This window comes from Scylla paramamosain, chromosome 42, assembly GCF_035594125.1.
Source record: "Scylla paramamosain isolate STU-SP2022 chromosome 42, ASM3559412v1, whole genome shotgun sequence".
In the NCBI taxonomy this organism is placed as follows: domain Eukaryota; kingdom Metazoa; phylum Arthropoda; class Malacostraca; order Decapoda; family Portunidae; genus Scylla; species Scylla paramamosain.
The window spans coordinates 11,354,386-11,368,798 of record NC_087192.1 but is presented as its reverse complement, the minus strand read 5'-3'; the positions used below and the strand labels follow the sequence as shown (position 1 = coordinate 11,368,798).

The 14,413-nt window shown below is 34.7% G+C and overlaps 1 long non-coding RNA gene across 1 annotated transcript; it reads left to right on the top strand.

Annotated features, from left to right (window-relative positions):
* The first annotated feature begins 3,690 nt into the window (after positions 1-3,690).
* LOC135093219 (uncharacterized) lies at positions 3,691-11,755 on the top strand. Its single transcript, XR_010263262.1, has 4 exons — positions 3,691-4,025; positions 4,254-4,491; positions 6,187-6,307; positions 8,082-11,755. It is a non-coding gene; the product is annotated as an uncharacterized LOC135093219 (long non-coding RNA).
* The last annotated feature ends 2,658 nt before the right edge of the window (positions 11,756-14,413 follow it).

The window sequence follows — 14,413 nt, the reverse complement described above, 5'->3', positions numbered from 1 at the left end:
TAATTGTCATTGTAACAATATATATATATATATATATATATATATATATATATATATATATATATATATATATATATATATATATATATATATATATATATATATATATATATATATATATATATATATATATATATATATATATATATATATATATATATATATATATATATATATATATATATATATATATATATATATATATATATATATATATATATATATATATATATATATATATATATATATATATATATATATATATATATATATATATATATATATATATATATATATATATATATATATATATATATATATATATATATATATATATATATATATATATATATATATATATATATATATATATATATATATATATATATATATATATATATATATATATATATATATATATATATATATATATATATATATATATATATATATTATCATTATTATTATTATTATTATTATTATTATTATTATTATTATTATTATTATCATTATTATTACAGCCCAAAATTCAACTCCCTTCACAGTTGCCACTATAATCGGATCAACTTTTCTTAGGCTAGCTCCTTCTTCCCCAGTGCGGCCATAAACATGACGATTTTACTTTCTGGTAGTCCCAAACTATCAAAACTGAGGTCACCACTCAGTTTAACCCCGCCGACCGAGAAAGAGGGGGCACAGGTAAGATGGACACACAGGAGGGATGAGGCCAAACCAACGCCCAACGGAATATTACATTTTCTTGCACCTAAGTAGTCTATATGCAGTCCCATGGAGGACTACAGACAGCCACACATGCGCAGAATTACGAGGCCCTCTGGCTTAAGAGCTCCCAACAGCAAACTCTGAACGCCAGTCGCATTTAATGGCACAAAAACACTACTGACACAAATACATCACAACCGGCAGGTGGGTGCTGAACTTATATCACAACAATAACCTACGTAAGTACCTTTTACCATATACTTTTTTTCTTTTTTATTGATAAAAAAAATAATAAATAAATAAATAAAAAGGAAATAAAACACTATGTTTCATCCATCGGAGAATGACATCATGTACATAGGATTATTTTCATGAGTTTATCAGTTTGTAAAATTCATATGCGTTAAGATATTGCGGGATTCACAAATATCGCCGTACCTTGTAAACAATTCCCTTTTTTGTTGCGCGTGAGAAATGTTATCATCGCGCTGCTCTCTGATTCAATTTCGTTTAATCCCTCGTTACGTCTATTCCGGCGAAACCCGATGTGTCTTCAATGTGCACCTGACGTTTTTTTTTTTGTCTCTCTCTCTCTCTCTCTCTCTCTCTCTCTCTCTCTCTCTCTCTCTCTCTCTCTCTCTCTCTCTCTCTCTCTCTCTCTCTCTCTCTTGAAACAATCATAAAGGTTGAAATGAATGATAACAACACTATATAACGCACAGCCGTGAAGATTTCACAGGATAAGATAATTCCTAAGTTTTATGCATCAGATTAATCTTGTTTTCCTATAAACTCCCATTTATTTCTGTTTTACCATGTCGCTCTGTGCAATCCAGGTAGTACGTTCTTTCGAGGGTTACTAAATTCCATAAATCAGTAACGGCGAGCCTGTTCTGCAACAAAAGGCTATGTGAAGCCTGGCAAACCGGAGCGCCTCCTCCCTCCACTGGGTCATGGGTTACTCATTTGGAAAAAACGTTCTGCTAAGTTAATTTGAGTGGAAAACTGAATTGTGCACCAATTTGGTAATATAATTTCGCTCTTTTTTTTTTTATTTCCTGTTTGGAACAGTGTCGCTATGAATTGAATTTTTATTTATTTATTTATTTTTTTTTTTCGGTAGAGTCGTTAGTTCCCACGAGAATCTAGTGAAAGCTTTCCACGTAATACTATATTTCGACTTGTGGAAATCACAAACTACTGGATAGTCTAGCAATACTACTACATGAGTCGTTTTGCCCGAGAGAGAGAGAGAGAGAGAGAGAGAGAGAGAGAGAGAGAGAGAGAGATAATAAAATCACGGATGTGCATCTGGTTAGGGCCTTGTATCCCATGCATGAAAAATACAACTCCTGTAGCTTCTTGGGTACTTGTGAGAACATCATGATGATTCCCCATGTGATTCCTCTCCTAAAAGATGAGGCGAGTTATGATGGAAGTCGGCCATTTTTTCAAGTTATCGCCGTGTAGAAGAATTTATATAAATAAATAAATAAATAAATAAATAAAATAAATAAATAAATATATATATATATATATATATATATATATATATATATATATATATATATATATATATATATATATATATATATATATATATATATATATATATATATATATATATATATATATATATATATATATATATATATATATATATATATAATGGTAATAATTAAATAAATCAACTCAGTGCACTGCCACGGGCAGGGCCAACAATCTAATCCTACAAGAAATAAAATGGAGAGAGACCATTATATAAGCCCCTGAAATAGACAAATTGCCTAACAAATTTGCCTAACGGTGCTTATATGCCATGGTCAGCTAAGCCGCCTCGTAATTCCTACGAGTATACATATTCTCTGGGAGCTTATTTGGAGAAACATAGAAATAGTAACATGTGATACCTCTGCCTTCACACTCAGAGACATCAAAGACCATCTCTGAAAAGCACAGGACTTCCACACTGGCTTTATGATGAGGCTCAATGTGAGACGAAAGCTAGCTTTGATTAATAAATAGTCGTCTGTCACCCTACCAACTGCTAACTCTGTACAGGGATCCTATCCATCCATGTATGGAGTACGCTTTACGTGTATATAGGGTTGCACTCATACCAGTCTTCTCTCTCTCTCTAACCCGTACTCTGTCCACTTCTTTAATGAAGCGTTAACCAGTTTTCTCAATCATTCATTCCTCTTTCTGATAAACTCTGGAACTCCTGTGTTTTCTCCTTCTTATGACATACGGCCATAATATTAATATCTCCCTTCCCCTTCCCTTGCCCGTTTGCGATACTATTAAACTCCCCCCATGTAGCCGGGTATGTTAAATACTGCGGCAACGGGGGCGGGATCGGGTAAAAATAATTTTGACTCGACGGGGTGAGAGAAAGGACTCCTTCGCCTTCCCTTATATTTTTTGGAAACAATATAATTATCTTTTTTTTTTTTTTTAATAGAGATGCATTTATAAGCGAAAAAAAAAAAAAATCATAAATGGTATAATATTTCAGATTTTGCTTAAATGATTATGTTCGTAATGTTTCTAAAGACGTTGTTTTTCCTTTGTGATTATAGACATACCATCGTCAGTCAGTGTTTGGACCTCATCGCATCTTTTCACCTTAAATTCCGCAAAGGTAGACAATGAAATTAATATAGTATCACTCCTCTGGCACAGAAGATAGGAATTGTAAAAAATTCTTGAAAAAATAGGAATATCTGACACAGTTTTACCCTTAATAAACATCAAAATTGTCTGCATAGTATATTAAATTTATTGTTTATTTATCTCTTTATTATTTTATTATTTATCTCTTTATTTATTATTATTTTATATATTTATCTATTTATTTTCATTTATTATTTACTTGTTTATTATTATTATTATTATTATTATTATTATTATTATTATTATTATTATTATTATTATTATTATTTATTTTTTGGTCATAGAATTAAGATAAAACATTACTCAGGTCAAAGTAAAGCAAAAGTTGGAGTTCACTGATCTTAGGGATGAGCACGTGGCAGCCTAGATGTTTGCTTCCCCAGCTTTGCTGTAAATGGAAAGAAAGTGTAATTTCCTTATTTTTGTTTGAAATTTTGAAGCTATTAGCTTGATTTCAGAGACACCCAGCCGCCATAATTTGTGCTGGAATGTTTTTTTGTTTTTTTTTCATGTGTGTGTATGTGTGTTTGTGCGTGTATTTTGAATTAATCTGTTTTCAGGCATAACACGCGAGTCCTGTTATACTATCAACAGATTACTGACACCGAAAATGGTGTGAAATTAGGGTAAATATCCCAGTGAGGACCATAATTTTCATAGTTGAATATCATTAGTTGAACAATTATGTACATATCGCATCAGTATGTTGATTCCTATGATAACGTGTCATTTAACTTGTATAATATGTAAGTGTAAATATTGCATTTGGACATGTGCAGTTAATCTACATATTTACTCGTACATATATTTATTTATTTATTGTTTTCTTATTAATTTATTTAATTATTTTGCAGAACAGTGAAAATGTTTGATCATTGGAAACTGGGAAGATTTTGGTGCTGGTCAAAGAACAATTCCAGTCCTGGGGACGAATGGTCTGGGATAGGAGCGGCGAGCCGTACCAGACCGCAGGAACCTATTCACCGCAACGACCCAAACAATTTGTTGAGCGATTTCGGTTGAGGAAAGAATCGGTCAGTGACATCATTCTCAAGATTACTGACCTCCTTCCACATTCTACAGTCAAAATAGGTATGCAGTTTTATATATATATATATATATATATATATATATATATATATATATATATATATATATATATATATATATATATATATATATATATATATATATATATTTTTTTTTTTTTTTTTTTTTTTCCGAAGGCAATCAATTTCTATTTCGGTATATGGTCCATCATCATCAGCAGCAAATTTTTTAAGTTTGCTGTAACCCTACATGCAGCAGTTTATTACATAACGAAGAAAAAAATTAAGAGATACAAAAAACTGAAGAAACGAGAAATACAGTCACAAGAAAGAAAAAAAAGGAGAGGAAAAGAAAAAAAGGAAGAAAAAAAACAGACACGAAAGGAGGAAAGAAGAAAGCAGAATAAAAGGAGCAAAGAAAAGAAGCAGAGAATAACAAGCCGGTCACCTCTGTAAAGGTAATTCACACCTTTATGCCAAATGTCTAGGACAAGCGGACCGGCGAGCACAAACAAGAGATCAGAACAAGAAGAAGGGGATTAGCACAAGATACCGTGGCCAAAACAACACATATGAAGCGGGTCACTGATAGAGGAAAGAGGATTAATATAGGGTACCGTAAAAAAAAAGCGGAACGAGAGGGAAGGCACAGCCCGATCAAGATCTTTTGCTTGTAGGTAGAGTTTAAAAGTTTGTGTAATGCAATCTAAGAAATTGATTTAATTGATTAGCTGATGAAGGTAAAAAGAGAAAACTTATGAGATTTGTAGGATGTTAGTGTTATTTTCATGTTTAGTTATAAGGATGTTATGTATTGTGTTTTTGTGGACATGAATATTGAAGTTTCACGTATTAAGTATGAGTTGCATTTTGTGATTGAACTAATTGGAAGATAATTTAATTTGAAAGTCGCTTGATGAAACTTTCTGTACTGAATCTTTAGTTCATTAAATATAAAAAAAAATATCAGTGTCTGATATCAACCTCTTAGCTACCTTTATAATAATTATTCTGGTCTTGCGTGGGACATTGCAAACACGACATATCTTTCCCCAGAAGTAAATCGTACGTGTCACTGTTTGCGGTAAAAAAAAAAAAAAATCATGTTTCGGGTAAAAACAATATGGATATCTGATCCTTTCTTACCTCATGGAACCATAACACTTTGGGGAAAAGAAAATCACCTTCCTTCATCGGGGAAGGGGGTTAGACGCAGGGAAAAGCTACTGAGGGACTAATAGGATCCTTCTGATTTTTTGTTACTTCAAACTGAGCTCGTCAGCATTCTTTGGGGTAAATGAAACCCAAATTTATACATATATCTAAAAACTTTTGCAGATTTTTTTTTCATGTTTCCTTTCTTTTTTTCTTTTTTTTTTTTTTTTAGTTTTGCTAAAAACATACGTGTATAAGACAAGTTTTATGAAACATAAATGAAATACGAGTAAATTGTACTAAAGTATACTATTTATGCACTTATACAGCTTTAACATCGTGAAAATGGAATGATTTGTTCTTACCCAACTAAACATTAGATTTTTACTAACCCCATTTCACAATATTTGCGCTGATCTTATTTTGCTATACACTGTACAGAAATCTTAAGTAGATTTTTTTTTTTGTATATTTTTCATTTATTTATTTTTTTATTTATTTTATTATTATTATTATTATTATTATTATTATTATTATTATTATTATTATTATTATTATTATTATTTTCTTTCTTATTTTCAAGTTGTCGCGTGCCACTGTATTTACAAGTCCTACTGGTTCTGGCAACTATGGCTAGTGAAAGTCACCAAGTAGAGGTAGCTGACTACTTTGATGTGTCACAAACGCTAGTCAATCAATGCCTGGTAAGAATTGCCTCTCCAGTAGTAAGTATGGTACACGAGTAAATCAAATTTCCTAATAGATTTGCAAAAAAGCAAGAGAAGACTTTTATGCAACTGCTGGGAAGCTTGCTGTCATAGGTTGCACTGTAGGACCACCACATAACTATCCTGAGGCAGGAAAGGGCATTTTCATTAAACAACCAGGCTATTTGTGAACTTCATTTGACGTTTATTTATTTATTTTTTTTTCACAAATTCCACAAATCAGATTACATATATGATGTCTGCAAACTAATTTCTGATAAGCTTTCCCACCTCTGAACCTGTTCAGGCTCTCACTGCTTCCTCACCTGACTTACTCATTTCTTCTCATCACCCAACTTTCCGTTCTTCTTCTCCTTCTCGTTGACGTTACATTAGACACATATCCCCTTCATCTCGCTATCAGTACGCTCGATCGAAATCGAGATCAAGAAATGTCACCTGCAACCGTTGCAAGCTGTCTAGTCATGTTCTCCTGAAGCATAGGGTTTTTTCTCGATAGTTCAGGAAGACACTCCTTCAATCCTTAACCATTCTGTTCCTTCCACAAAAGAGTAGGTAATTTCTTACAAGACTGCAGGCATTTTTATGCGCAGATTCAGGCTCCACAAACATCGTCGGGAATTTCTTCGCGCCCTTCTTTGACCAATCCATCATAACATCATCCATCCTCAAGTCTTCACCTTCTTATATGCCTAAACATCGTACAAAACAAAAAGGTTTGCTTCACACATTCTCCTAACGCAACACTTTCTTCAATTAACATTCGATATACTGGATTAGTCAAAAGCATTACTACAGATATTACATATCACTCTGTATCATACAAAGCTGCTGTTAACCTTATCAAGATGGATGTATTTAGGAAACTCTCTTCCTCTTTTTGGGAACACATCACTACATAACCTCCTGATATAAATCTAAATGGTAAATCTGGGAAAATTATCTTACCTTATGGGAAAGTACTCTTATCACTGTCTTTATCACCCCCAGAATAAGACATGTGTGATTATTTTTATATTGTATCTGATGTATCTTTCAATGCTGATCCTCTCATAGGCTTCAACACGTGTGCAAAATATAACATCAGTCTTTTCCCTGCCATCAATGAAAATCGCTCAAGGGGATACTTATATTTCTACTCCCTATTTCTTCCCTCTGATACTTCCTCTCTTGCTGGTATAGTGATCAGATCAGATGCAACTCTTCTTTCTACTAGCGATCAGATGTTATCTACAAAGGATTCTTGTGTTACGTCATCTAATTTGCCTGTCTCACAGCCTCAATCTCAATCAACTTCCCAGTCAGACCATGGTGTAACTCCTTGTAAACAAAATTTACTAGCAGATCCGGTAACGCTATCTGAATTATGCTTTATATATGTTGTAAACGCTACGGTCTGGTCTGTTGTATCAGGCAGTAATATCCTCTGTTATGCGCAACAATCTCCATGCAAAGGTGTTGATTTAGAATCCGTTTTTACCACAATCAATGACAATGGATTATGCAAAATCGGTCTGAAAAATGTCACATCTATGCCGTAAAGCTCAAAGCAGGTGTGCTACTCGGAGAAGCCTTGCCTTACTCTGAGAAAGTTATAATCTTGGATGATTTACCTTCTACCTCTATCAATGATGTATCTGCATCTGACAGCCATAATATGTCCTCTCCTGCCTATCACGGATGATCACATATCTATACTTGATCTCCCAGAATCTCAACCTGAATTACTCGCTCTCCTAAATTCTTTCAGGAACGTTGTCTCGCTCCCTGGTGAACCTCTGGGCCACACAGATGTCATCAATCACTCTATCCACCTGACGCCTTGGTCCAGACCATCTTATACCCCCAGCTACATGGTGCGTCGTGTTTTGCTTGATGAAGCTGTGCGAGGTATGTTGCTTCAGGATGTAGTGGAACCTGCCTGTTCACCTCATAACGCTCCCTTGTTACTCATTCCAAAGAAACAAGGTGATTGACGTGTCGTTGTCGACTTAAGGAAACTAAACACATTTACCATTCCTGACCGTTATCGAATGCGTTAAGTGATCATCATCAGTCTCTCGGAGATTCAAATGCGGCATTTTCCACTCTAGATTTACACGTAGGATTCTTCCAAGTTGAATTAGAGGAAACTTCACAGCAATATACTGCTTTCACTACTTCCTCTGGCCAATTCATGTTCAAAAGTATGGCTCAAGGTCTACGTAACTCGCCTTTAACGTTTTAGAAATTTATAAATTCTGTTCTCTCACGTCTCATCGATAAAAGTGTTCTGCTTCCTTGAGGATAATTTTCACACGCTGTCTCTCGTTCTGTCACACTTTCAGGCTGCTGGCTTAAAGATCAAACTCAGCAAATGCTCGTTTCTCAAATAGCAAGTCAAAGTCCTTTGTCACAAAGTCGACAGAGATGGTATTTACATTTTAGATGACAAGGTAAATGGTGTGAAAAATTTTCCTGTTTCTATTAATATCGATCAGATCAGGCAATTCATGGGTCTTGCCGGATTTTATCGTCAGTTCATCAAAAAACTGCAGCCTTATCACTCAACCTATCACTCATTTCCTCAAGAAAAATGTTGCCTTCATCTGGTCTGAAAAGGAACAAGATGCCTTTGATCTTCTCAAAACTGCCTTGTGTCAAGCACCAGTCTTTGCTTTTCCAAATTTCGAGAAAGATTTCATCTCATACACTGACGGCTTTGGAATCGGTGTTGTTCTCATGTAGAAAGATTCACTGGTAAACATCACGTATGAGCATATGCTAGCAGATTTATCAACAAAATTATGATGTCACAAAGCGTGAAAGTCTCGCCGTGATCTGGACGTTACGTCATTTCCGGGAACTCATCTTAGACTATAAGATTCACTTCCACAATGATCATTATGCTGTCACAAAGGCAACAACTTCACAGGTCAATTTGCTCGCTGGCATCTCGCTATTTTGTAATTTAATCATACATTTTCATATATTCCTGGTGAGGCAAACTCAGTGGCATACGCACTATTAAGCAATGTTGCCGCTATCTCCGCCACCACAGACAATCTTGCCATGCCAACCACAGATGAAATACATCAACATTCAGACGGCTTCTGTCCTAGTGTTGCTTATTACTTCGAATCTGGCGATGAGACAAATCTCCCTAAGTTGCAATTGAGTGCTGATACGTTCTTCATGTAAGATGGTCTCTTATATAATTTGAGTGATGTCTCTACTGACGATTCTAGTAAGCGTTTATCTGAGCTCGTGACACCTCACTCGTTAGTGAATACCATATTTCACCATGTTCACGACTCACCCCACGCAGGACATCCAGGTCAGGACAGATGCCTTACACAAGCAAAACAATCATATTTCTGGCCGACTATGAGGAAAGATATCTTTCAGCACTGTGCGTTCTCAGTGTGCTTCACACCGTACCTCACTCGCTCACGACAATCCATCGCTTCCATACCCTATTGCTTCCGCTCCTTGGGATTCAGTCTCTGTTGATCTACTCAGACTTCCACTTACAGAGAACGGTTATCAGTATCTTCTAGTTTGTGTGGATAGTTTCACTCGTTTCTTCATTTTGTTGCTCTCAAGGACAAAGCTGCTACTTCCTTCGGTTGGTCACGTGATCATTGACAACATAATTTGTCCTTATAACTCTCCTCATGTCATCTTATCTGACAATGGCGCTGAATTCAATAACAATGTCTTTCAGGATATTTGTAAAGAATTTCATATCAAGAAATGTAACATCGTTTCTCATTCACCCAGTTCAAACGGCAAAGTAGAGCGTTGTAATAGACGTTTCCTTGACCTTCTGCGTTACATAATAGAAGCAAAGCACTCACGGGACGAATGGTTTCCTCAGATAGCCTGCTCTATCAACTCAGCAAACCACTTCATCATCAACGAGTCTCCACATTTCGTGCTGTTTGGTACCGAGAAGCGTCTTCCATATGAATTTCTCCACAGCGAGCCGCGTCCTGTCCACAACATGGATGAGTACGTCAAATGTCGTCTCCGCGATTTTCCGTTCACTCATAAGCTCATTCACGAAGCTGAGATGCTGCGGAAATAACATCATAGAGCGACAGATTCTTCTATTGAAGTCGGTGATATAGTCTTCGCTAGAGTTCACGATCGTAACTTTAAATTAAATCCATTGTTCTTTAGGCCACACCGTGTAATCGAATCTCTCCATGGCCAGAAAGAAAAAATCCTAGATCTCAAAACCTTAGTACAATAGATTCTCTATGTCGATCATTTGAAGTGTATAAGCAAGGGATTTGATGATGAGTGTGCACATCAGGTGTCATTAAATTCTGTTTTAACAGATCCTTCAAGCGACTCAAGCTTAACCACACACACACCTTCTTCTTACAGCCTGAAACTTCGTTCCCATTCCAAGGTTTATTCATCCAATTTCAGTATCATATGTGTGTATATTTTTCTTTACTTATATATGTTGTACATATATTACATCATCATGTCTGTATATATTAAGATTCTCGTTCCATACTCTCTCTCTGATGTCATGTATTATCTGTTAATTGTTCCCATCTTACTGCCTTCTTTATTGTTATATCCAAATGTGAGGAAGCATTTTTCGTGGGGGAAGGCAACTGTATCAGTCTCAACAATTATTATTATTGTATATATGTATATTCACCATTTCATATATCCATCCTAAATGCGTGTGTTCATATATTTATCCCACATGCGCCCATTGCCAGCCAGTCTATTCTATTTTTAATGTTTCTCCTCTTTCTCTACCTCTCAATGGAATTTCACACCCACTTCCAGTCCTTAGGGAAAACACCTGTGTTCGCTTTGAGTCTTCCTTCCTAGTCATTGGCTAAAATAACGAGCTCTCCCATTCTCCCTTTCACCTCATTTCCCGGCATCTCACTGGTTATTCTTTCTCCCTAAACACCAAAACGTGATCCACTTAGCTCAAATAAATATAGTCCGCGTGGTAGCGAGCTCTCAGTCCAGTCCAGTTCAGTTCGGAGTCAGTCATCCAGTCACGAGCAGTCAATCTTGGTCTCTCACTCAGTTCCGCTCAGTCACAGTCAGTCTTGAGAGATGCTGCTCGGTATCAAGTGTGTACATTCTACCTATTATTAAATCAAGAGAAACTCCCATCATACGTGTCTTTTACTGGCACACATCAACTATACCAACATACAACCTACGGTCCTCCATGCTACAACACTACCAAGCCTGCTATCGGTCCTCCACGCTACCAACACACCAATCTCCTCATCTGATCCAATAGTGACAAGCAACATCACCAACTGGGCAAGTATCATCATCTAAACTCAGAACAGTAAGAAGAACAGAGATAAAAAAATATTTGATACAAGTAGTGGGCATCAATCCTGTCCCTTCATCAAATAATCTAGAACAAGTGGTCATCTTATCAAAATATTAGAATACACACACACACACGTATATATATATATATATATATATATATATATATATATATATATATATATATATATATATATATATATATATATATATATATATATATATATATATATATATATATATATATATATATATATATATATATATATATATTGTATTTATTCGTTTTCCCTGAGTAGATTGAGAAAATCATATTAATGAAAATAAATAAATAAATAAAAAAATCATGAACTCACCATTGTTCCTTTAATGTCCTACATCACAGTTATTGATGGTTTGACAGTTTCTTGCATGCATGTCATCCTCGTTGTCACATCCGTCCCATACTGCTAGAAAGGAAAGGTAAACCGTTATTTAAGGTCTTATTGGGAAGTCGAGATTTTTAATTTCAATTTTTATTTATTTATTTATTTTTTTCATTACAGTCATGAAATGCAATTTTTAATTTTTTTTTTTATTGTTAACAAAATATTAAAGGCATATATTTTTTGGAGGAAAAACTAAAGTGGACAGTCTAGCTCAAGAGAGGTTCCTCAACAGCTGATGAATGGCTCGTTTTAAGAGATATATACTAATAGTCATTCTAAGAATATATATAATTTTTTTTATTGATCTTTCCAAGCCTTGTGGCAAGGTAAATAATTTATATTAGGATGTGTCTATCTTTTTAATTACTTTCCTGAGGAGCCAGAGACCGAAAATGACCATGGAGATTATCAGATAGTTGAGAAACGTGTGAGACAAGCCATGTATTATAGACAATAACTATGGTTTCAAACATGGATATTGTATGTTGTTTGGCTTTCTTTTTTTTTAAGGGTAAACATATGATGATACTGCAATGCTCTCAAGTTATGCGAGCCACTAAGAATATTTATATGCAAGTATTATCAATTAATTTGTTAAGATGAAAAGAGATTATCAAAGAAAAATCCAAATGAGTTAGTTTTGATTGAACAAGGAACCCTTCAGGTGATGATAAAATAACATTAGTATCTAACAATGAGTTTGCTATTGTAAATATTTGCTGTAGTTACAGAGATTATGGGCCTGTTATTGAAATAAATTTAAGTGATGTATTATTGGAAATGAATTCCGACTACATTTTTTTTTTTTCAGGTATAGGAAAAAAAAAAAAATCAATAAGTAATTTTACCTACTTTTAAATTTTTGTGTTTATAGGTTAAAAGTGTGGAACAATCCTCCGTGTACAATAAACAAATTATCTTTAAATATTTGAAGTAGACTATAATAATGCTAACTTAAGTATCCATTTAATTGCCAATATCCTCAATCAATTTTTGTTTAGACATTACCACTCTCACTTGCAAGGTTTTACAAAAGGTTATCGTCTACTCGGAATGTCATCTGTAAATTTTGCATCTTTTTGTTTGTTTTGTTTTGTTTTGTTTTGCGAGTGCATGTTTATGCACATGAAAATTCTTTACATAATAAATATTTTACAATAGTTTGTTTTTGTATTTCATTATTTTGATTGGTTTTATTTTTTTCTGGCCACAAGGAGTTGTGGCCAGAAAATTCTTTAATTCTTTCATTCTAATTCTTTCTGGCCACAAGGAGTGCAGTGTTAACCGTGGCGGGAACATGCCCGCTGCAGTGCAGCTCGTCGCCCTGATAATGACTGAAAATCAATCTTCCTCTTCACAGACGGACAATAGTGACCACGGTAATGGTATACCAACCATCAGTCAGGACTCTACTAGTGTGTCCCGTGGCGCTGATCAGGCCAGTAATTTACTTCATGGTACATTAGATAATACGATTTGATAACATCTGTTGTTTTTATTGCTAACCATGGCACAGTCTTAAAATAGTTTATTTTAATTGTTCAGGTTTTAAATTCAGGAATTACGATTATTTGAAAGACATATTTAGGAAATGATATCTTATTAATTAATAAGATATCTTAATAAGATATCTTATTAATTAATTTTCAACATGAAGAAATAGGAAAAGTTTTGGTTGACAGTGAGCACCATGCAGTGTCGGCTATGGATGAGTGAGATGTTTCCCGTGTTAGTAAGCCATACGGTGGATGTGCAGTGGTGTGGCGTCGCGGCCTGGTGATGGACTTCCAGTCCCTCACCACCACTTCTAAGCGCCTGTGTGCTGTTGTAGCTCAGAGTCAATGTGATAAAGTACTCCTCGTTTCGGTGTACATGCCTAATGATGACAACTGTGATCGGAGTTTTGAAATTTTTGATGTCTTAAATGAATTGTCAGCTATGATGAATTTATATGACGGTTATGATATCATAATTTGGGGGGATTTTAATGTGGATTTCTATAGACAATCTCGTAATGCTGATCTTTTAAAACTGTTTCCGAATGAGGAAAATTTATTGTGTCCAGCATTATCTTCTACTCACTCGACCTATACCTATGAGTCAGCACGAGGTAATAGATCTTCTATCGATCATTTCATTGTTAATGAATCTGCTATTTGAGCTGGTGAATGTCTCAACTTTTATGGATGGCAACAATCTAACTGAACATTTACCTATATCTATAACGTCTACTTTAACAGAAAAATTCACACAGCCAAGCGTTGACTGGGAAAAAACTTCGTCCCTAGATATCGGGAACTATAAAACACTGATTGATTTTCATTTAAGGCATTTAGATATGTCGGGT